This window comes from Ovis canadensis, chromosome X, assembly GCF_042477335.2.
Source record: "Ovis canadensis isolate MfBH-ARS-UI-01 breed Bighorn chromosome X, ARS-UI_OviCan_v2, whole genome shotgun sequence".
NCBI lineage: Eukaryota > Metazoa > Chordata > Mammalia > Artiodactyla > Bovidae > Ovis > Ovis canadensis.
In genome coordinates this window covers 104,086,282-104,112,000 of record NC_091727.1, presented here as the reverse complement: position 1 = coordinate 104,112,000, position 25,719 = coordinate 104,086,282, and the positions used below count along the sequence as shown (strand labels likewise).

Sequence of the window (25,719 nt, the reverse complement as noted above, 5' to 3'; positions counted from 1 at the left end):
ATAAAACAACCACCCTAACATTATGTGACAATCTCATTTTCTCAGTTTGTAAAGCAAAAAAAAAAAAGTGAGAAATTATACTATGGGCTATATGTCCAAATTAATATTATACATGGTACTTTGGTTCTGCTTTGTTTTCCTGCGTGAAGGCTGAAGACTAAAAACAAAAGTTGAAATGCAAGCTCTCTGGTTCTTCCATTCTCTTGTTTTTTGCTAACAGGCCAACTGCCCCTTGCCAAATAAAAACACAGCCCCTTGTTTGGTTCTTCATGCTGCTATATAAGGAGAGACTACAAAAGCTGTACCTAAAGCCTCATGGTCCTCTGGGCACAAAAGATGATTGTGGTGGATCTGAAATGGCAGCTCGTCTCTTCCACTGGGTGGACTTTGCTTTCTGGATACAGTAAAAAGAGGCGCTATTCACACCTGTATCTTGGTAAATAAAAACCTATGCAAATTCACCCTCTAAATGGGCAATCAGTGTTTTGAGTGAAAATGAGACAGCTCTCAGTGCCCTTTTGGGGTTTTGTCTGACTTCATCACTTTCTAAACTATACATGACACGAGGCATCTGAGTCACGGTATTTCTGATATTGTTCCTCTTTTTTTTTTTTTTTAACCTGGTAAAACGGTTTGAAGGACTGTTTCTACATAACTTCTGGTTGCGGACTGATTTCTCTGGGATGTGCTGGGGATACACTAAATGCAACTACAGGTGACAGGAAAAGAGCAGCTGGCTTTCAGGCTGCTCCTTGAGGCCTCAGCCCAAAGGCTGCCATTGCCTGCTTTTCCCTGGACTTGTGGCAGAGCTGCTACCATGGCGTCAAGCAGGATATCCTGTTTGTTGTTGTTGATAATTTTTTGTCCATAAAAAATAGATAACGCTACCTGAAATCACAGAAAGGCTGTTCATAAAATAAAACAAGTTAGAAAGACTATTCTCCCTTTGCTTAACCAAGTTTTACTGAGAACTCTCCCTGTAGCTCAAATGGTAAAGAATTTGCCTGCAACTCAGGAGACCAGGGGTTGATCCCTAGGTTGGGAAGATCTCCCAGAGAAGGGAATGGCAACCCACTCCAGTATCCTTGCCTGGAGAATCCCATGGATGGAGGAGCCTGGCAAGCTATAGTCTGTGGGGTTGCAAAGAGTTGGACACAACTGAGTGACTAACACTACTATCAACTACTATGTACCAGGCACTGGGAATATAAAGGAGACCCGGGAACTTGCCTAATAAGGAGTTACTCGTACATTCAAGGAAACCTGAATAAGCCTTAAGAAACTAGTCTCAAATTTCCACACCAGTTGCCAAGGAGCTCGAGATTCAAAAAAAACCTGGTGGGGACAATTTTAAGCTAATTTGAATAATCCGCATTGGAAAACAAGATCAAGCAAACTCTCCGTCTCTAGGACGCTCCCATAGCCTTAAGGAGATCACACAGCCTGTCAGAAGTCTAGCGCCAATCTCCTGCAATTCTGCCCAGACTGCCTTTCTCAATTGGAGGCCCTTTCCTTCTGGGCCCTTCAAGTTCATCCACTGTGTGGTCATAAAACTGACCTCTGTCTAATGTTAGAAACAAATCGCTCCTTCTACTCATGACCCAATGTAATGCTGATAGAAGAAGGCTCTAAGAGTAGACATAATATTTTAAACAGCATGCCTAATTGATTTCTAAATCTCTATTAATCAGTCTCCTTTTTTTCCCTTAACACTTTGGTCTCATGGCTATCATGAAGAGTTCTGGGGTTACTATGCTTGAGTTTCTTGAAAAGGATCATATACATATAGAAGGAGAAAAAAAATATATATGTATGCGTGTGTGACATGTATGTGAATATATAACATACATGTTATATATACTATACATGTTATATACATTCACATGTATATTCACTTACATGTATATACCCCTACACACACACATACTTAAATCAAGCTTGCTTTCATTTCTGCTTCCTCTTGAGTTCTAATCAACACATTCTAATTAACTTACTGGAGTTCAACATACAGAGCCTCGGAGAGACAGTGTAATGCAAACATTTACTATAGTTTATTGTAAAGTTTTTTCTTTCATTCTTAGAATTGGAGGAGTGCTGTAGAAATAGGTATTTTTCTATAATCATCTGGGAATAAATCAATGCACGGTTGTAGAAACTGTCCTAAGATGCAGACTAATCTGTACATTGTGCACATGCGTGTGCTTCCATGTGCCCAGACAACCTGGGAGTACCTTTATTTCTCAAATAAAAATAAGGTCCTTCTTCCCAGTTGCATTATTTCCCCATCACTCTTTAAAAAACACAGTCACTCAACTTAATAGCAAGGAGAAGTAAATTATGGTTTTATATTGTGTATTTCTTAGAATAATCTGGGAAAAAAAAAACTTCTGACTCCTTTTAGGTCAAATGGATAGCATTAACAACTGATAATGTAGTTGATACCTTATTTATCCTAATTCTCAAAGCTGTCTTTCCAACACTGTCATTTGGCTGTATTGAAGCAATATATAACCATTCAGGAAGAGCAGGATGCTTCAGAACCGGATTCCATAAGATCTAAAAGCCTACATTAATATGGCTCTATTTGCTTTTTTGGGGGTCATAATTTGTGCTTGTTTTGGGTTGGTCAGCAATTAAAGGTACTTGTTCCCAAGCAGTTTATTCTCTTAGAGGAAAAGGGCCCACGTCATTTCATCTGAGACACAGGTTTCCTTTTATTTTTGAATCAAGAGCTCTGTCACATGGAGCGAGGGACAGAAAAACCCCCCAAAAGAAACAAAACTTCTGAATTCTACTCTCCTGACATCACATGCATTTATAAAGGGAGAAAAATCCATCTGTTGACCCTACTACACTGTTATAAGAAAACTCAACCATATGGAGCACCGTACGTAGCCTGCATGCTCTTTCAGACACTTGATAGTTGTAACACGGCAGTAACCATTATCTAACTTTAATTACAGGATCAAATTACTTGTCAAACGTGGACTGTAACTTATTCTTGTCTGCTAGGCCCCAATCTCTGTTTGTAATCCTATCAGACAGTTTGATTTATTTCAGAACAGAACAACTCTGCCACCTTCCTGAAAAGACTGTGCTATTAATAAGCAGGATAAATGTACAGTTTTCGGAAGGAAAATCTTCATCACATTAGGGGGTTTTACTCTTTTCTTCCTTTCCCTTCCCTCTCACATATAAAGACATCTGGGTAGAGACAAAACTGTTCTTCCAACTACACTGTCAGCATCTGCACAGCAGCCCAGACACGGCCACTGTTCCAGCACGTGCAGTACTGTACAGCCTCCAAAGACAAGACCTTTCTTTTCCGAGGCTGCTGTGATTACTTTTTCATATGGCAGAGCTGGGCAGATAATAATACACCTACCGGTCAGAAAGATGAATTACACAAGAGTCTAGCAGTGCAGTGAGAAGCAAGGGAACCCATCTGAGGCAAATACAATGCAGGAAATGAAGGGAAAGAATGTTCTAAATGACTTCAAATGTAGAGGTTCTAGCCAGTGCACAAAAAGCAAACTATCTCCTGTTTAAATTAAAAGCTGAGCACAAAATCTGCTCCTCTGTGAGTTTACCAACTACTCATTTTTCTTTTTAACTCAACATGTATTGAGCACCTAATTTGTGCAAAGCATTGCTTAGGTAGGTGCAGAAGATTACCAAAGAGAATTCGGATACCAGCTCGGAATCATAGGTTTTATCCCCCATAAAAGGCACCTGTTGTGAAACGCGTGGACTGAACAGTTGAGGGGAATCATTAAGGCAGCAAAGCAAATTAGAGAAATGAAGTACCTCTTAGAATGAAACATGCAGTCACCACCTCTAGCCCAGCACCATATTAATTCTCTCTCAAAATATTTTTTTTTTTCTGAAAAACTCCTTTGCTTATGTTTTCATACAAGGTCTCCAATCTCATCAATCTAGGAAGCCACTGAATGTTTAACTGGCAAAATGTCTTCGTAATGTCTCTTACACTAGTTCAGCTTGTCTATTCTGGCCCCAAGGTTTAGCCCCCCCACCCCATGCCACCCCCACTCTTTTAAGGATACATTTGCCCAAAGTCATTCAGCAACAAGGCAGCACACGAGGAAGCAAAGCTTCATGAACTGGAGTCTAAGGATGTAATCACTAAAAACTGGAGAAGGTCCTTTGTGTCATCCCTGTTCTCTTGCACAAATGCAGGTATCTATTTCTCTACCTGCAAGAGGAACTCTCCTTTTGGATGTGAAGTAATGAACTTCCCTGAACACTTCTGCCATCAATAATCTGAAAAATGGATTATACAGTAAATTCCACTGCAAACAGTTAAGTTCTTTCTAGGCACACCACAGCACCTGGATAGGAAAACTGCAGCATTTCGCACAGGTGCAAAACAATCTCTTCACCCCCACCACTCCTCGGGGAGCTTGCTTTTTTTTTAATAACAGGAGAATCTGCCAGCCAAGTTGCTCCTATTGCTTTGGGAGAAGTCAAAAGTGGACAGAGGTAGAATAATATCACCTGGGTTATGGGTAGAAGCCCTTTTAGGCTATGTTCAGGGAAGTTTCAATAAATATGAAAGCATCTCCCTGAAGTATTACATATTGAGAAACATTTCAAAAACAACTTTTAACAGTATTTAAACATTAAGGACTAGATTTCTCATAGGCAAAATGGAAAAATGTGAATATAACTAGAAAAATCCGAGGGCGCTGGTAAGCTCCATGGTCAATATGCCTTTCATCAGAGGGGGAAAACCTCAGGTGAACTGTATTAAACACTGACGTCTAGTCATTAGTACAGTTATTTCAACAGTCCACTTTCCAACCATTATAGCAGTAACTACCCAAAGACTTATTAAACCAAGGGGTCAACATAGTGAAAAATTAGCAATCATTTCAAAATTAAATCTTGCAAGTTTTGTTTTAATTGGTGCTTTCCTGTCAATTAACTTGTGGCATTATGCTGTGAGGATTCATACCCAATTCAAAAACACCAGCAATTTAGGAACATCTGAAAAGAAGAACTTTTGGAAAACATGCTATCTTAATTACAGCAACAATAAATTCACCCTCACTGTTGTATTAAGCTATACCAACTAAGGGTCAGCAGACAGAAAAACACACAGTAGGTCGACTAACGACAAAACTACACAACTGAATCACCTGAATGTTAACTGGGGTTGCTGGTCTTGATTTAATTTCATTTTCTAACCATAAAAGCTTATCGTGTGAACACTAAAAATGAAAGTTCTCTTTTCAAGAGTCTCCTGAAATCTACCTTCAGTCCCTTTCGGATGCCGATAGTAAAAGCAAGCTGCCTAAATGTGTTGATCTGCAGCGGGAAGAGACCAGACCGCGCAACAGGAAAGCTGGGGCACTGCCCACGTTACCGCACCGCCCCGGGGACGTGAGCGGCTAGAAGCACTTGCGGATGGTATGCCATACAAGAAGTTCCTTTCAATGACAAAATAGGCGTTATATATGCCATACAGATATGTAAAGGAAGGAGAAAGAAGGAAGCAGAAAAAGGAGAAAGATTAAAGCCCCTAACGTTAACAAAGTTGTAGGATTACTTTTCCTTCTACTTGCCATTTTGAAAAATAAAGTTTAAAAGGCATTCGATTTCGCCGGTGCCCTAGAAAGGCAGCCACGCTCGGCAACCCCAACTCCTCGCCGGCCTTACCTTCTGCTGCTAGCGCGAACCCAGGGGCTAAGGGGTCCCGCTCTCAGCGGCGGCGGTGGCGGGGGCAGTGGCACATGCCATCTGTTAGCGACAGAAGCAAAAGCCGCGCTGCGCGAGGTGGCCCCGATGCGGGGAGAGCCTCTAGCACGGGTGGCTACCCAATGCCGCCATTTTAAAGCGAGGCTCCTGAAATCATTAGATATAAGCAAATTAAAGCCCGCCCCACCTACAGAACTTCGGGGCTGGGACGGGCAACCCGGCTTCGAGTCGGCCGCGGTGGGGTAGAAAATGTCAAGTGAGAGACGCACACAGGGACTCCCGGACGGAGGCGACATCCCTCCGACCCCCTCCCCCCTCCCCGCCACCCCCCGGGCTCGGGCGAGCCTCCTCGCGAGTCCAGAGACCAGAGGATTTTCTTTTCCTCTACTACTCCGGGACCCTTTCCTGGGGCCCGCCAGCGGGCTGGGGGACAGGGGGGACCGGGGGCGGCCCTCCCCGCGCCTCCCGAGCGCTTGGTTCAGTCCACTTGGAGCACACCTCGCGCTCCCCGCTCCCCGGCGGCGGCGGGCGGGCGGGCGCGGGGCTCCGGGCCCGGCGAGCGGCTGCCATGGCAACCCGGGACCAAACCCCGCCCGGCCGCAGCCAAAGGCGTGCCCTCCGCCGGCCGGCCAGCCGGCCGGTCGGTCGGTCCTCGGCAGCGCCCGCCGACCCGGCGGCCCTCGCGGTGCCCGGCGCCCGGCACACGCGCGGCGCGCTGAGGGCACGGCGCCGGCAAGGGGACTCTCGGCGCCCCAGCGGCAACTCGCGCCCAACTCCGGCGGGCTGGGAAGCGGCGCGCTGCCCCGCCCGGCCAGGTAGCGCGGCGCGCCCCGCACCGGCCCCACCGCCGCAGCCGACCTCACCTGGCCCGCGGCGTGCGGCTCCCAGCTCCGGACGCGGCGGGAATCCAGCGGCGTGCAGCCCCCCGCTTCGCGCCCAGCCCGGGACTGTCGGTCCTCCGCCTCCCTCGCTACTCCCGGAGAGCGCCAAAAAGTCGCGCTCCAGATCCCGCTCGCTCCGAGTGCTGGCACTCTGTTCCTGTAGCGCTGTGTATATTCTTTGAGTCTTTCTTTAGCGCACGGGTCTCGTGGAGCGGAGCGCGGGCTTTATTCTCAGGGGGTGTGGCGCCTCTTCCCCCAGCCCGCCGGCCCAGCCCCCACTGCAAGGGCTTTTTGCCATTTCATTATTAAGGGAAGGGGCTGGGGCAGCAAATCATAACGCTCAGGTTTTGCAAAAGCGAGAACAAACAGAACTTGCACACTGCCCCAGAGTGGATGGGGGTGGGGATGGGGTGGGGGAGGGAGGCAGCAAAGTTTGTAGAGCTGCAGGAACTGAAGTGCCAAGGAGAAATGTCGTGCGGTTCAAAGCTGGACGTTTCTAGACCCTCTGGATATAAGATGAAATAGGTAATTCCAAAAATGACCTTAGTCAATAAATTCGTCTGCCCACTGAAGACAGAATACATATATATTTATATATTCACCAACACTCATCAGCTGCCGTCCTGAGTCCTCTATTTTCTATAAATTCTTTATTTCCCTTTAAAACCCTGATCTCAGAAAGGGAAATGTTGGTTTGTACGAATAGCCCCCCCCCCTCTTTAACAGAGTTTGAAGGGTAGGAGGAGACCTAAGGTAGAGCTCCAGATACTTTTGAATGACAAGTGGACAAAGCAAATGCAATTATATATTTTGATTTTTTCAAAAAATGTACACCTGGATAGCTAAATTACAAGTTTCTTTTTAATGCAAGTGTGATAGGAACACCAGCTGTTCCTTAACTGGAACCCAATGGTAATAAATGCATGCTTTTATTTAATCTTAGCAGGACAGTTGTAGTCTGAAACACACGTATATGCAGGATCCTCCGTGACAAGCTCATAGCAATTCATGGGCTGCTCTCCTGCCATGAACTGCTTCACCCCAGTAACAGAGTTCCACGTGCCCTGCAGAAAGTGCAGAAACGTCACAGGAGGTATTCACGCAGCAGTTAAATCCAAGAGTGGGGTAAATTCTCAGGCTAATTACATTTTTAAAAATTCTACCGGACTGATCCAAATAGAATTCTCCAGCTAATATTAGGCAAGAAATCAATCTCTGTTAAATGTGAGATAATAGGAGCAGGATCTTAATGGTTGGAAGAACACTGGCACAAACTGTCCTTTAAATAATTGAGAAAAACCCTCTGTGGCATTTGACAAGCATTGTGAAAGTTATCAGGACAACGTGCAGGGGCGGTATCTGATAGGTTTGTAATAGTGAGTAGAATCCTAAGCATGAGTCAAACAAAAGACAGGAGTTTCTAGTTATTTGAAAGGAAGGAGGGAGGAAAAAAAATAATTCCTAGCCACCTTTCTGCACCTCCCTTCCAACTTACCAAATGACCTGCCCTACTCTAAAAGTCAAATTTGGCTGATGTATAGGAAGTGGTTTTTGCAGTCCAGAGACTAAAAGTAGGAGGTGTTGGCTACCGCAGTAGGCTGGAGAGAAGGGCAAGGCTGAATTATATAACTCTATACCCAATGATCTAACAAATGAGGAACTGTTATCACAGCGAGTCAACAAAGGACTCTTTATACTAAACGTAACTTGGGTCAACACCGGTTCCCTTACCTCTGCCCACCATTGCAAACCACATCTCCTATGGGACACTGGCTTTCCCTAATTCCACACAAGCTGGCTTGATTTTATTGTTACTGCATGGCTGAAATAATTGTTTTATCATAAATTTCAGGTCACAAATAGGACAGCTTGGTGGTTCTCTGGGTACCACAGCTTCAACACTGTCTCTTGCTGGACATTTCTGACTGGTGAAAGGTGCAAATGAGACTTCATTATTCTCTCTTATCCACACTGAAGGGAAGAAAAACCTTATAAACAAATTTGAGTCTGGTAAACTGTCCTCCTTGTATCCAGGTTGGTGTGACAAATGAAGGTAGGCAAATTTCCATGCTACCGGTTCATTAGGGAGTGTTTTCAAAAGCGGTAGGAAATTGCTGTCCCCTCAGCATTTTAAAAGGGTCCATTTACTCTCAGGGATAGACTCACCTTGGAATTACTTTCCAATTTAGTAGAGTGGGTAGAGCTAGACAACCTTTTCTTTTCTTTTCTTTAGGCATGATTGGGGGCACGACCCAGGAAAAATTAAGTTGTATACTCACTGATCCACTAGATGAGTATGTACATTATAGTCTCTGAATACTTAACACTTCTTTTCCCCTTGCATTTTGGGCTAGCCTCAGAACCACTAGTCCTGATGGATCTTCACTCTCCCCTCATCAGTCAAATAGAGGTGGGTAACCAAACATTTAAACACACTTAGGGAATATACTCTCCGTATTCTCACAATGTCTTAACAGTACACATACAGATGTAAAAGCTAAGACTGGAGGTAAGGATGTAGAAGCCTCTCAAGTGGCATGTTCTTCCAATAAATCTAATTAACTTTGACTGATACAGGAAAGAATTCTAAAAGTTATGCAATGGTTTAGTAACAAAAGGATTATTGTAATCCACCACTGAACAAATGTTGCTGTATTTTTTTAAAGATGCTGAATAGGTGAAAACTTAAACTCTCTCATATATCAGTACACCATGCTTCCGATGGATTTTTGAATTCTCAATTTATTCTATCAGAATTATGCTTTTACTCCTTTGCTAAGTCACATAACTCTATTCATTTTAAAAGATGGTCAGCTGATACTGCTAGACATGTAGGCAGGGTCATGTTATGCACAGAAATGTGAAACATCACCTTCCTCTTTTGAACCTGTGTAATAATCACCTATTATTATTAGCAAATAATACTGTTTGCTGCTGCTGTGTTCCAGCGACAGCTCCACAGCCTACAGCCCACAACACTATTTGTGGTGACTCCATACAGAAGTCTCTGGCTATTTAAGGGTGGCTGAAGGGCTACAGGCACTCACTCTGTCTATCAGATCTAATCCCTTGAATCTGTTTGTCTGATAGACAGAATGCCTGAAGAACTATGGACAGGAGGCAGTGATCAAAACCATCCCCAAGAAAGAGAAATGCAAAAAGGCAAAATGGTTGTCTGAGGAGGCCTTACAAATAGCTGAGAAAAGAAGAGAAGCGAAAGGCAAAGGAGAAAAGGAGATATATCTCTCTGAATGTAGAGTTCCAAAGAATAGCAAGGAGCGAAAAGAAAGCCTTCCTAAGTGATCAATACAAAGAAATAGAGGAAAACAGTAGAATGGGAAAGAATAGAGATCTCTTCAAGAAAATTAGAGATACCAAGGGAACATTTCATGTAAAGATGGGCACAATAAAGGACAGAAATAGTATGGACCTAACAGAAGTGGAAGATATTAAGAAGAGGTGGCAAGAATACACAGAAGAACTATACAAAAATGATCTTCATGACCCAGATAACCACGATGGTATAATCACTCACCTAGAGCCAGACATCCTGGAATGCAAAGTCAGGTGGGCTTTAGGAAGCATCACTATGGGCAAAGCTGGTGGAGGTGATGGAATTCCAGCTGAGCTATTTCAAATCCTGAAAGATGATGCTTTGAAAGTGCTGTCCTCAATATGCCACCCAATTCGGAAAACTTGACAGTGGCCACAAGACTGGAAACAGTCAGTTTTCATTCTAATCCCAAAGAAACGCAATGCCAAAGAATCTTCAGACTACCACACGATTGCACTCATCTCACATGCTAGTAAAGTAATGCTCAAAATTCTGCAAGCTAGGCTTCAACAGTATGTGAACCAAGAACTACCAGAAGTTCAAGATGGAGTTAGAAAAGGCAGAGGAACCGGAGATCAAATTACAAACATCCACTGGATCATAGAAAAAGTAAGAGAATTCAAGAAAAAACATCTACTTCTGCTTTATTGACTATGCCAAAGCACTTGATTGTGTAGATCACAACCAACTGGAAAATTCTTAGATGGGACTACCAGACCACCTTACCTGCCTCCTGAGAAATCTGTATGCACGTCAAGATGCAACAGTTAGAACTGGACATGGGACAACAGACCGGTTCCAAATTGGAAAAGGAGTACGTCAGTGCTGTATACTGTCACCCTGCTTATTTAACTTATATGCAGGGTACATCATGCAAAATGCTGGGCTGGATGAAGCACAAGCTGGAGTCAAGATTGCTGGGAGAAATATCAATAACCTCAGATATGCAGATGATACCACCTTTATGGCAGAAAGCGAAGAGGAACTAAAGAGCCCCTTGATGAAAGTGTAAGAGGAGAGTGAAAAAACTGGTTTAAAACTCAACATTCATAAAACAAAGATCATGGCATCCGGTCCCATCACTTCATGGCAAATAGATGGTGAAACAATGGAAACAGAGACTTTATTTTCTTGGGCTCCAAAATCACTGCAGATGGTGACTGCAGCCATGAAATTAAAAGATGCTTGTTCCTTGGAAGAAAAGTTATGACCAACCTAGACAGCATGGACAGAGGAGCCTGGTAGGCTGCAGTCAATGGGGTCGCAAAGAGTCGGACACGACTGAGCTACTTCACTTTTCACTTTCATGCGTTGGAGAAGGAAATGGCAACCCACTCCAGTGTTCTTGCCTGCAGAATCCCAGGGATGGGGGAGCCTGGTGGGCTGCCATCTATGGGTTGCACAGAGTCGGACACGACTGAAGCGACTTAGCAGCAGCAGCAGCAGCAGCAGACAGCATAAGCAGAGATGTTACTTTGCTGACAAAGGTCTGTCTTGTCAAAGTTGTGGTTTTTCCAGTAGTCATGTATGGTTGTGAGAATTGGGCAATAAAGAAAGCTGAGCTCCGAAGAATTGATGCTTTTGAACTGTGGTGTTGGAGAAGACTTGAGAGTCCCTAAGACTGCAAGATCAAGCCAGTCAATCCTAAAGGAAATCAACCCTGAATACTCATTTGAAGGACTTCTGCTGAAGCTGATGTGCCAATACTTTGGTCACTTGATGTGAATAGCTGATTCATTGGAAAAAACTTTGATGCTGGGAAAGATTGAAGGCAGGAGGAGACGGGGTTGCCAGAGGATGAGATAGTCAGATGGCATCACCAACTCGATGGACATGAGTTTGAGCAGGCTCTGGGAGTTGGTGATGGACAGGGAATCCTGGCGTGCTGCAGTCCGTGAGATCGCAAAGAGCCGACTAAACTCAACTGAAGGGCTACAGATGCTAATTATTCATCCATTTCTGAAAAGTCTTTTCCATTTTCCATTCGTAGTTGGGAATTGAGAGATTCACACAAAGTTCTGATTAGATAAACAGGAAAATAAAACCCATCAGAGTCTAGCTGTTAAAAAGGTTTAGACAATCAAATAAATGTCAGCTTCCAAGGTAACCCCTTTGTAAAGTGATGAAGACTGTATTTCTTACAGGAGGAGTGATAAAACCATCCATTAACCAGCCTGCATTCTGAAATCATTGCAAAGATAGATAAGTAGATCAACGGTTCTCAGGTTGGAAAGAAAATTTCTGAAATTCAGGGGTTTTTTTCACTTTGACAAAATTGTCAGAAGTACCTGAATATATTCTCATAATCAGAGAAGAAAACAGGAAATTAATAAATCACTCTCTTTGAGACAAACCCAGGCCAAATGGATTTATAAGGCAATTTCTTCCCCAAGCCTTTGAAGGATCCTTTGAATATGTTGATACATTCTACAAATTATCCATGAGTTTTGAAATGTACAGTATATTTCTTAAAATTATCTTCAGAGGGAAATATAGTAAGAATGATACAGATAAAAATGATGCACAAATGTAAGAATACATCCAAAAGATAAAGTGATATGAAAAACATGGCTTATTATCACTTAGGAATCTGATTTTTAAAATGAAAGTGAAAGTGTTAGTTACTCAGTCATGTCTGACTCTTTGCAACCCCATGGACTATAGCCCACCAGGCTCCTCTGTCCATGGAATTCTCCAGGCAAGAATACTGGAGTGGGTTGCCATTCTCTTCTCCAGGGGATCTTCCCGACACAGGGATCGAACTCAGGCCTCCTGCATTGCAGATTCTCTACCGTCTGAGCTACCAGGCAAGCCTGATCTTTATAACAGCAGCCATCTAATATGGAAATACTCCATGCCAGGCACTGTGCTAAGCATTTTTCACAAGTTAGCTCACTTGATCCTCACAACAATCTCTATAAGGTAAATATTATCATGTCCCCATGTTAAGAACAGGAAAGTAAGGCTATCCAAAGTAAAAATCTAGCAAAGCTAGTAGGTGGCAGAACCAGGATCTAAAGTTAGTTGTCTCAGCCGATAGGGCCCATGCTTTTAATTACAACCCAGTACTGAATTAAGCAATTGTGGGGTCCAGTTAGATTTGAATTCAGACACTTGCTATGCCATACTGCCTCTCACTGATGTGGGCATTATCAAAATGATGCCAGTAAAATATAGAAATGTACTAAAATAATTTTAAGCCTGATCACATATTGTTTATCCGAGAAATGTAAAGATTTTAGTAAAAAATATCAATATTATTTACAAATGTGTGATCATCTCAGTAAATGCCAAAAAGGCATTTGGTAAAATCTAACTCCTTCTTATAGTTAATATCTTTCAAATATAAGAATAGTGAGCTACTTCTTTAATATAATAAAGGATGTGTATTTAAAAAACAAAGAATTAGTCTCCTGCCTATTAGAAAAACAAAGTCAGTTCCTAGAAACTGGACCTAAACAAGAGAGCTTTTATTCATGTATAAGTTTGGTGTTTCTGGAAATTCTTGTTTGGATAATAAGGTATGAAAATAAATTAGAAGTATTGGAAAGGAAGAAATTAAAGATAGATAATTTTTAGATAACATTAGTAAATACCTGGAAAAGCCACAGAATTGACGTCAAGTGATTAGATAAAACTACAGAGTTCAACACATCAAAATAGCTATCACTAAGTCAGAAAAGTAACACATTTCTAATAAAGCAAAAAGAAAACACTAAGGTATTTGGAAATAAGTCAATATATTCAAGAGTGTGAGAAAAAGAAATAATATGAAATCTTAATGGCAGAAATAAAGAAAATATGAAAAAACGTAAAGTCAAGCTACATTTCTGAATGGTAAGATCAATAAGTCAGTAAGTGTTAGTCGCCCAGTCGTGCCCGACTCTTTGTGACCCCATGGACTGTAGCCCACCAGGCTTTTCTGTCCATGAGATTTTCCAGGCAAGGATACTGGAGTGGGTTGCCATTTTCTTCTCCAGGGTATCATCCAGACCCAGGGATCGAACCCGGATCTCCTGCATTGCAGGCAGATTCTTTACTGACTGAGCTAACAGTCCTTTTGATAAGACCAATAGTGTAAAGCTAATACTTCACAAATTGATTTATAGAGGCAGACTATTCAAATGAAGCTCTCTCTCATTCCAAAAGAGATACCACATTCATTTGTAGAAGGCGATGGCACCCCACTCCAGTACTCTTTCTTGAAAAATCCCATGGACAGAGGAGCCTGGAAGGCTGCAGTCCATAGGGTTGCTGAGGGTCGGACATGACTGAGTGACTTCACTTTCACTTTTCACTTTCATACATTGGAGAAGGAAATGGCAACCCACTCCAGTGTTCTTGCCTGGAGAATCCCAGGGACGGGGGAGCCTGGTGGGCTGCCGTCTATGGGGCCGCACAGAGTCAGACACGACTGAAGTGACTTAGTAGTAGTATCCTAGGGAAACAAAAGTCTAAAAGAATTATCAAATATTAGAATGTGTTATAAATTATCACTAGTTGAAATGGCAGAATTCAGATGAAAATCAGAAATATTGATCAGTAAACACAAAAGTGAGACCTCAAAAAAGGCTCTAATAAATGTAAGAATAGAATGTGTGATGAATAAAGCATAACAAAATAATGGGGCTACTGCTACTGCTAAGTCACTTCAGTCGTGTCCGACTCTGTGCGACCCCGTAGACGGCAGCCCACCAGGCTCCCCCGTCCCTGGGATTCTCCAGGCAAGAGCACTGGAGTGGGTTGCCATTTCCTTCTCCAATGCATGTAAGTGAAAAGTGAAAGTGAAGTCACTCAGTCGTGTCCGACCCTCAGCGAGCCCATGGACTACAGCCTACCAGGCTCCTCCGTCCATGGGATTTTCCAGGCAAGAGTACTGGAGTGGGGTGCCATTGAAATACCTATTATTAAGTAAATTCACCTGGGGTAACTGGTCATGAGTATGGAGAGGAATCAACAGAAGGCTTTATCTCTTATCAGATACATGATTCTACATGAAATAAAAAATAAATTTTCTTTAAAAGAAAATTTTAAAAAATAGGAATAGACTAGAGTATTTAACTTAACTATAGGAATTTTTCTTATATTTGTTTTATGATTTTCCTGATAGCTCAGTTGGTAAAGAATCCCCCTGCAATGCAGGAGACCCTGGTTCAATTCCTGGGTCAGGAAGATCCCCTGGAGAAGGGCTAGGCTACCCACTCTAGTATTCTTGGGCTTTCCTTGTGGCTCAGCTGGTAAAGAATCAGCCTGCAATGTGGGAGACCTGGGTTTGATCCCTGGGTTGGGAAGATCCCCTGGAGAAGGGAAAGGCTGCCCCCTCCAGTGTTCTGGCCTGGGGAATTTGGGGTCACATAGAGACAAGGTGCAACTTTCACTTTCATGGGAATTTTTTAAGTTTTGAAGTAATAGTGAAAGTGGAAGCCGCTCAGTCATGTCCGACTCTTTTCAACCCCATGGACTTTTTGACCCATACAGTCCATGGAGTTCTCCAGGCCAGAATACTGGAGTGGGTAGCCATGCCCTCCTCCAGGGGATCTTCCCAACCCAGGGATCATACCCAGGTCTCCCACATTGCAGGTGGATTCTTTACAGGCTGAGCCACCAGGGAAGCCCTTGAAGCAATAGGAAACATAGTAAAGGAAAAACTGGTTGGAGAGTACAACATAATAAAACAATGTTAAACCATTTTAAAAACTAAGATTAAATGGTGGAAATGCTAGGAAGAGGGGCTTCCCAGGTGACTCAGTGGTAAAGAATATACCTGCCAATGCAGGAGACATAAGGGACTAGGGTTCGATCCCTGGGTTGGGAAGATCCCCTGGAGAAGGAAATGGCAGCCCTCTCCAGTATCCTTGCCTGGAGAATCCCATGGACAGAGGAGCCCGGTGGGCTGCAGTCCACGAGGTCGCAGTCGGACACGACTGAGCACCAGAGCATGCTAGGAAGATCATAGATACAGGACTAGCATCTAAACTGTAGACAGAGGTACTAAGGCTGTACGAGACAATTACCAGATCCTCAAGGGACAAATGGTCAAAGAATATCACCCTAGAAGAATTGTATGTTGTTCTAACTAGGAGGCACCATTTGATATTTAATTTAATTGCCCAAAATAACAATATAAAACTCAATACTCAACAGACTTCGGAAGAATAGACTCATTCAAGTTGCTGATGGCATTGCTAACTGGGTCAACAATCATAGAAATGTGCATAGTCCTCAAACTAGGAATCCCAACCCTGGGAAATTATCCTAAACTAATAATTCAAAAGAAGGGGGAAAAAGAGCAACTTATTTTGAATGTCAAAGAACCTTGAAACAACCTAAATATCCAACAATAGGGGAATGATTGAGCTATTTACTATATATTAATACAATGAAATAATTTAAGCACTGTAGAAAAGCAGGAAATTGTACAAGAAATAACATTAATTAAACATTACACTGCAAGATTAGATTTTTCACTTTAAATGCATCCATGAGTATTCATAACGATAATGATCAGTAAAGCCTACAGATTTATATCTAAGTTTTTTAAAAACCTAATACTGGACATTTTTAAAATTTTTATTATTTTGGCAATCTGTCCAATAAAACACTATTATATTCAAGAAATATTTGACCTCTGTATCAAATAAACTACTTCTATTTCTCTCACCTTCTGCCTTTTCTTTCTGCCTTCCCCTGCATTTCTCAACATCTGTTCTTTTACTTTTTATGAATATTCCTCTGGCCCTCTGCCTCTTTCTTCATTTCTCTGTATTTCAACTCTCTTTTTCTCTTCTATCACCCGCTTTGTGTGTGAGTTGCTCAGTCATGCCCAACTCTTTGCGACCCCATGGACTGTAGCCCACCAGGTCCCTCTGTCCATGGGATTCTCCAGGTAAGAATACCGGAGTGGGGTGCCATTTTCTCCTCCAGGGTATCTTCCCAACCCAGGGATCGAACCCGCGTCTCTTGAGTCTCCTGCATGGGTAGATGGATTCTTTACCACTAGCGCCACCTGGGAAGCCCATCACCTGTTTTACTCCACATTTTTTTCCCCGCTTTTTATGCTCCTTAGCTTTTTTCTTGTACATCTGCTTTTGCAATGGTTAAAATATGAGACAGAAATGTATTCTTTTTAAGTGTTGATGTAAACCTTGTTTTTGTTCATTTTTGAAATTATTTTTGGCTGTGCTGGGTCTTCCTTGCTGCGAGCATACTTTCTCTAGCTGCAGCAAGCAGGGGCTTCTCTCATTGCAGAGCTCAGGCTCTAGGGCACACAGGCTTCAGTGCACAGGTTTAGTTGCACTGCGGCATATGGAATCCTCCTGAATCAGGGGTCAAACCCATGTCCTGGGCATTGGCAGCTGGATTCTTAACCACTGGACCACCAGGGAAGTCCTCCTGTTTTTGTTCATTTTGAAAGTGAATGAACATTCGTATAGCACAGGGAACCCTATTTAATTTGCTGTGGTGACTTGACTGAGAAGGAAGTCCAAAAAGAAGGCATTGTATGTATATGTATGGCTGATTCATTCTGCTGCACAGTAGAAATTAACACAACATTGTAAAGCAACTACTTTTAAAAATGAGAGACAAATTCATTAGATTTGAGTTCTTTTTTTAAAAGGCAACCAAGTTGAATTGTCTTTTAACAATCTGTGCCTGACCAAGGCCAAATCAGATACTTCTGCAAGGCTTTAAACGATGTGAAGTAATAAACACTCCATATCATGATTTCATTAGATTTGTCACCACAGAAAAAAACAGTAAACATAAATATGAAAGATTTACATTCGCATGTATAGGAAATCCTTCCTATTCCAATTTTCGAGGTTTTAAATATCTAACTTTTATTCATGTTAAAACATGCTCTAACTTCCATGCAACATGTTGGTACAATGATTATGATCTCTGAAAAAATAATTATGATCTCATCACATTTTTGCTTTCATGATATTATGAATATAATATCAGTATGAACCAGTACCTTTAATCATGGAACCCGAGATGATACTGAATGGTAATGAACAAAGGCAGAAAATGAACAAGAAGCTAAAAAATATCTATTGATAATATAGTGACCTCGGACAATATTTAATCTCTCTCAATTTCCTTATGAATGAAATTCAGAAAATTCTAGAACTTTCCTTGTAGCATATATTATAGTGTTATATATGATGAAGGTTTGAATGCACCTACAGGGCCTGGAACATAGTGCTCTACTGGTGAGAGTAGGTAGGTGGAGGCCATTGCAGATTTGGAGGGCTTGCCTGTGACAGAGACAAGACTGGCTTGGCTATAGTCATACTGGAGGCATAATTTGGCATGTCTCCCTTTTACTTTTAGAAAATAGAATTAGTCACACTTGAATGGCTCCTTACCAAACCTTCAGAGTAACCACTGGGGTTTAAGCATTCCTTCCCTTTTTGGTGTGGACTGGAGAAGGGAGAACTTGAGAGCCAGTTCCTTGTCAATCTTGTGCAACACAGAAAAGAACAAGGTGATATCAGCCCCAGAGTAACTCCTACTAGCTCCTACTAGCAAGATCAGAGTGCCAGATGAGTGATCTGTCTCTGGCCTGCAAATGGGAGACGTGGCATGAGAATGTGTGGCTCAATGGTGAATTGCTGTGAGCCAGTGACTATGTCTGGTCCATCTGCTGTTGCTATTCAAGAAGGGAAACTTGAATTTGAGATGTTGATTGATACAATGTGATGATTAAAAGTATAGATCCTACAGCCCCATTCCCTGTGCTCACCTACTAAGAGTGTGGTCTTGAATAAGTTACTCTCTCTGTGCCTCAATTTTTTTTTAAAAGCTGGAGACAAAGATAGCACCTGTGTCATGGTGTTTGTGGTGAGAATTAAATGATAACATAGGTAAAGCACTTAGAATTCTGCCTACCAGATCAAGAAGGCTGACTAATTTCATCCATGGACAAATAGCCCATTTCTCAGCTCCTCTTGCAATCAGGGGAATTTTCTTCCTGGGTCCAGAGAGATTGTTGTTGTTCAGTTGCTAAGTCGTGTCTGTCTTTTTTGCAACCCCATGGACTGTAGCCCATCAGGCTCCTCTATTAATGAGATTCTCCAGGTAAGAATACTGGAGTGAGTTGCTATTTCCTTCTCCAGGGGATCTTCCCAACCCAGGGATTGAACCCAAGTCTCCTACCCTGCAAGCAGATTCTTCACCTCTGATCACATGCATCCCAAATACAAAAGAAGAGGACCATGAGTTTTTCCCTTTGAATCACACTTGGGTGGGGCATATTAAGACATCAGACAGTTGCATTGGCACCAGAGAGATTTTGAAAATGACCACAGAAATCAGACGAGGCTAATCCTGAAAGCCTAGGTTGGAGGGGGGCATTCTCTTCCTCTCCAGGCTGCAAAGAGATGTGAAATTTCCTGACATCATGCCATAATGTCTTCAAAAAACCCTTCTCTAAATGAACAAATTACCCAGGAAGAATAACACATTAACCTGTTAGCTAGATGAACACTTTTAGCACAGGTTACTTTTATCAGATTATTTAGATCCTGGAAGCTGGCGCCTCAGCCCAGCAGATGAAGAATGGCTAAATGGTGCCAGCAGGGATGGGGGCGGGGTAGGAAGAATACCCTGGGGGAAGGATAGAACTTCTTGGCCCCTATTGTATTCCCTACTCCCTTTATCCTGTTTTGTATTCCTTTTCTTTTTTCCATTTGTTTTGTATCCCATGCATCACATAGCACAGAGCCAAGCGCACAATCAACACAGATATTTATGAAGTACCTGCTGAGTACATAAGTGCCTATAGTGGACATAAGCCTCCAATTACTTCAGAGATGTGCTGTCTTAACACAACTAGGTATGGTTCTATAACTACTGACCAGGAGGGCTTATATTCTGGAGGTTTACTTACTCCATATAGTGAGGTAGGCACTTGAGGCTGGGGACATAATACGTACTAAGAGAGCACTCAAAAAACAAATGGAATACAGTGATGGGCTCAAGAATCAAGCAGGGGTAGATGATCCAAGTGGAAAGGTATTCTGGAAAATGCCAAGTCAGGGTTCCTTCTAAGAACCAGAAAAAGGCTGAATTTCCAAGAGAGGAAATTAAGAAAAGCAGTAGCTTTTTACGGAGTGCCTTCCTTGTGCCAGGCACTTTCACTGCTTCTCTAATCTTTCCTCACAACTGGACCAAAAGGAATTATTTTCTGTATTTTTTAAATGGGAAAACTGATCTCAGAAAAGTTCAGCAAATTGTAGCATACTGTAGTGGCTAAGTGCACGGACTTGGATCTAAACTGTTTGGATTTGAATCCTGGTTCTGCCACTCATTAGCTGGGTGGTTTGGGGCAAGTAACTTAATCTCCCTGTTCCTCAGTTTCCACTTCAGTAAAAATGAGAGTAATGATAGTGCCTACTTCATAGAATGATTATGACAAGTGAATTACAAAGCACTTACAAGCGTGCCTACCACATATGGAATGTTAAATGAGTGGTGTTGTTCAGCTGCTTAGTCCTGTCTGACTCTTTGCGACCCCATGGACTGCAACACACCAGGCTTCCCTGTCCTTCACCATCTCCTGGAGCTTGTTCAAGTTCATATCCATCGAGTTGGTGATGCCATCCAACCATCTCCTCCTCTGTCGGCTCCTTCTTCTCCTGCCTTCTATCTTTCCCAGCATTAGGGTCTTTTCCAGTGAGTCAGCTCTTCACATCAGGTGCCCAAAGTATTGCAGCCTCAGGTTCAGCATCAGTCCTTCCAATGAATATTCAAAGTTGATTTTCTTTAGGATTGACTAGTTTGATCTCCTTACAGTCCAAGGGACTCTCAAGAGTCTTCTCCAACACCACAATTCAAAAGCATCCATTTTTCAGCACTCAGCCTTCTTTATGGTCCAACTCTTATACATCACTGCCAGAAAAACCATAGCTTTGAGTATACAGACCTTTGTTGGCAAAGTTATGTCTCTGCATTTGATTACACTGTCTAGGTTTCAGTCCTAGCACAATTCTTGACTCCTCCAAGGAACCCAAACCCAAATCTTACTTTTCTGCAAGGACTCCTTGAAGTCTTCAATCTCCCAGAAAACTTGTCCCTAACCATTCCCTACTTTGATTCACAGCTTAATACTCAGTCACAGACTGCTTGCCTAATGATTTCATGTTTTTTTCCCCTCTGCATGTTATCTCATTTCCCAAACTAGCTTATACAGCTCTCCTTAAGGATTTGACTTACCTCTTTTTATGCCACAATGTGCCTAGCATCTCTCTTTGTTTTGGATTGACATCTTGCCCACAGCTCTTGAGAGGAATTGTGGTCTTACCAAATTTTCAGTGAGACAAGGGAATTGCAGGTCATCATGGTTCCAGACCCTTTGGCACACACACGTTTTCCACATCTGCCCATTTATTTGCACAGTTTTGGTTTCATTCCAACCAATGAATGGAGAAATGATACTATGGTTTCTAACTCATTTTGATATAAAGTTTGAACATGTCTTTTCTATGGATTTTTAAAACGATTTTCTCAGTTGTTATCATCTTAGAGCATTTTGTGAAGAACAGAAGAGATAGAGACAGAGAAACAGAAGCAATATGGTACCGCCATAGTTCCCATAAAAACAAAATATTCTATGTTACCCCTTTCCAGCCCATGGCACTGAGTCATAAGAAATAATAGCAATGGAAAATGGTCAAATGCATACTAGTGTACTTGAGATAAGTACAAAAGGAGATATAGAGTTACTTTTAAGATACAGTCTGTTTCTAAAGTGCTTTCTGAGCCTTAAATATAGTGTACAGTCAGATCTCTGAAGGAAAAGAGAAATGTACCTAAGTTCTTAAAACACTGGCTGACACACTAAATGAATGCGCTCAGTTTCCCTGATCAGAAACCTTCATTCCAGTTTGACCTAAGCCATGAATGAAATGACTTGACTGATTAAAAGCCAGTCCCCCATGAACATTTGTTTACATCTGAAAGCCACTACACATAATTGCTGTCTCCTCTCAGGGGAGGCCCCACTGGGATTACAAGAAATGTTGCAAGGTTCTACTAAGGTGTGATCACCAGTTACGGCATGAACCTAGCACTACATGTCCACACTGTCTGTCTTGGCAGCTAGATCCATCAGTCTCCCTCTTTCACACAAGTAAAAGGAGCCAATAAGACAGTCGAAGTCTTGGGTAAGAGAACATAGAGCAATAAAATAGCATTCAGCTTTGGCATGTCATGATACAGGGACCCCAAGCCATCTTTGCTCCTGAGATATAGTCTTAGTGTCTGTGTCATTGCCTATAGCACTACTGATTTATTGTATTTTCCATATTCTTAGATAAATCATCCACCATCTTAATCCCTCTGATATACATCGTTGCTGTTGTTTTAGTTGCTTAGTGGTGTCCGACTCTTCTGTGACCTTATGTACTGCAGCCCACCAGGCTCCTCTGTCCATGGGATTTTCCAGGCAAGAATACTGGAGTGAATTGCCATTTCCTACTCCAGAGGATCTTCCCAACCCAGGGATCAAACCCACATCTGCTGCATTGGCAGGCGGGTTCTTTACCACTAAGCCATCTGGGAAGCCCTCTGATATACATATTTTATCTCTAAAAGGGATATGGGCCCATTTCACAAATATGCTACAGAAAGAAGTGAGCTAATTATTCCTTTACTTTGTCTTTATTATTAACAAGTAATGATAAAAACAGCTTACCAGATTACCAGATTGTGTCTGCTGTTGCTGTTAGTTTTCTTAATGTTCAAACCTTGTGAAGCAAAACCCTCAGATGAAGGCTTAACAAAGGAGCCCCTGGAATTCGGTATTGTTAGTAACTTGAGTAACATTTCCAGACAGTGGCATCGTTGGGGAATGAGGTGTTTAGATTAATGTGAGAGAAGGGAAGACTGTTTTCCTTTCATGCAGTAAAACTTCTCTCCACTGATGCTGCCCCAGCAGAGTGGCCTCCTTGTTACTCCCAGATGAGGGTGACATGTGCACTCATTGGTCTAAGCTCTCAGCTATGGATGTTTAGAAATACAGTCTTTTACCAACTCTGAGACTTCACTCTTACAAATACACCTTGAACCTTTGTGACAGCTTATTTAGACAAAGACTTATGAAGCCCCAAGTCTAGGCTATCTTGGGTAGCTCTAGCTGAGCAGAATAATGCTGGGGAGAGGCAAAAGAAAGAAGTGAAAGGAGGGGAAGTATTGAATCTTTCCCTCTAATCATTCTCTATGGCATCCTGTGTTCCACAGGAGAATATAATTTTGTTTGTGTTGTTCTTTGAGTGAATGGTTCCGGTATCCTCACTAATGTATAGGAATAAGGCTAACATTTATTATTACTGTGCTGAGGTGTGACATCAATGACGATGGTAAGGTGATGTCACAGTCTGCCTCCCACAAGACTTTAGGCAACTCACCTCCCTTCTCTGTGCTTCGTTTCTTCATCAGTAATGGTATCACCTGCTCTTTGGATTATTATCATTATTTAAACTTCCTTTGGAAAAAGTAATCATTCTCCCTTTTGTGCCCCCACTGTACTTTGGACACAACTCAGTTCCTTCCCTTTCTATTATTACATCTCTGCCTCCCCCCTCGCTAGGCTGTGAACTCTTTCTGAGCAGGGACTATGCCTTATTTATATTTGTATCACTTTCACCTTGAATGGAGTGAGTGTTTTAAAATATTTGGTAAATAAATGAAGGAAAGAACAAAAGAATAGTCAAAAGGGCTGGACTAGATATCTTCTGAGAGTTCCCCATGACAAGCTGAATCAGTACTTCCCTACACCAATGAAAACCAAATTTTGTATAGGTCCAAGAATAGAGAACAGAATAATTCAGAAGAATGTAGGAAATTAGAGATGAATGCATTAAATCTCTCATATTCCTTTTGCTGCCTCCCCCAGTACCCTCTATCTTTGTCCACTTCATCCTAAGGGCTAAGATTTGCTTTTCTATTTCATAAGGCAAAGAGAGAAAGAAATAGACATTTGCACTTCCCCACTAGTCTGTGTCATTGTTTACTCTAAAAAAAAGAAAAGAAAAAAAGAAACCCACTTTCTAGCACCTTAAAGACAATTCATGTATGGAGCAATATTTCTTTAGTAAATGCAACACTTTTTATAACACCCTGAACCCTTTGCCCCAGATGCACACAAACCAATAATGTGTCACAATCAGCAGATGAAAGTCACAGAATCCCTTCTCTTCCAAAACCATCAATGGCTGCAGTTAGCACATGTAATCTATTTCTAAGTAACTTTAGCGTTTCCCATGTGTGGGAAGACCTAGACAGCCAACTTTGGAATGCAGGCTTCCTGGGCAGTGCTTCCCCAGATTTTACCTGCAATGGAAACTTTTGCCAGTTGCTTGAAAGTTTTGGTTGCCTTGGTGACAATTAAGTGGGAGGGTGATTATGATACTGTTTAGATCTTTACATTTTACATAAGGTCAGAGGAAAAGTTAACGTTTAAAATGGCATATGCTGAAGTAGTACATTTATTAAAGTTTTTTTCTTATGTTTTTGATATTATGTGAAATTTAAAAGGTTCACACACTCAGGTACAAATGGAAGACTTCATAATGCAGGTGATTTTGAGAAAGAGAGGTAAGTAAGAGGTGGAGAAAGAAGGAAATATGGTGATATTGCAGGGCTGTTGGCTTCTCTTCATACTGTTTCTAAGAAACAGTTCCTTTAATGGGCCTAGAAAGGAAGACCAAGGAGGATAGTATAAGGAACGGCGGTGGAATTTAAATTGACGGTTTATAATAATGTGTGATGAATGACTAAGGCTTAGATCAAAGCCAGAAGGAAAAGAATAGTCCAACTTTAGCTGTAAAAGTCACTTGTCAAAGCATACATTAGTGGTAGCCCTCTCTGGCCAGTACCATCCCTCTGAAGGGCTCTTTCTCTTTTAAGGAAACATATGCCACAGAACAAACTTGAATTACTAGTGGACATTCTTAAAGGAGTACCTGTGTGCTCGTTTACTGCATAATGGTTCAAGAACTGAGCACCTTGATTGTGTCATTGCATGGTATAATAGAAAAACCCAAAGCTGGCAACCCTGGGTTTGTAGCTTTTAAGAACTCCAGCAGGGCTAATTTCTATATGCTTGCACTTTGCAGACAAAGCATTAGAAGGAGAGGCATCAGGGTTTCTTCAAAGGTGTATGAAAACCTAGTGACCCTCAGGAAAGGCCCTGTGCCATGTGCTGCGTGCAAGTGCACTGCACGCCCTGCCACGAAGCGTTGGCTACATTTCAGTGCCAAAGAAGAAAGATGCCACAGAGCTGTGACTGCTCCTTACTGCTTTTGAGTGTGATTTCTCCTGAATCCCATTATTTATTTTCCAGCATGTTTCTGTCACTGGACCCTTAAAGTCCTTTTTCACACTGTGGCCACCCAGGACTAAAAGGATGTGGGATGTTGCCTATTACATTTGTTGCTCAGTCCTGAACTGAGTTTTACTAGCACTCAGTCCTACTAGCAAGGGATAAATCTACAACCAGTTCTTTATATTTGGGAGGTTTGGAGTAAGTTACCTAACTTTTGAGATTCTTCAATCCGATTAACAAAGGCACTTCTCTTCATTAAGGTATTTCCTACAGCAGCACAGCAGTACTTCCCTGGTGGCTCAGATGGTAAACGTCTGCCTACAATGCAAGAGACCCGGGTTCAATCCCTGGGTTGGGAAGATCTCCTGGAGAAGGAAATGGCAACCCACTCCAGTATTCTTGCCTGGAAAATTCCACGAACAAAGAAGCCTGGTAGGCTATAGTCCATGGAGTCA

The 25,719-nt window shown here is 42.1% G+C and overlaps 1 protein-coding gene across 12 annotated transcripts in view; it reads right to left on the bottom strand.

The window, feature by feature from the left end:
• The window catches only part of MBNL3 (muscleblind like splicing regulator 3), a 121,592-nt gene extending 114,636 nt beyond the window's left edge, over positions 1 to 6,956 (bottom strand). For 4 of the 12 annotated variants that reach the window (XM_070290727.1, XM_070290731.1, XM_070290729.1 and 1 more), the window contains exon 1: positions 6,582 to 6,956. The gene's annotated coding sequence lies outside the window, so the exon portion shown is untranslated. Of the gene's footprint in view, positions 1 to 5,679; positions 6,040 to 6,581 lie in introns of those variants that run through there. The other 8 variants (XM_070290734.1, XM_070290737.1, XM_070290726.1 and 5 more) reach the window with 6 other exon arrangements.
• Between the last annotated feature and the right edge of the window lie 18,763 nt (positions 6,957 to 25,719).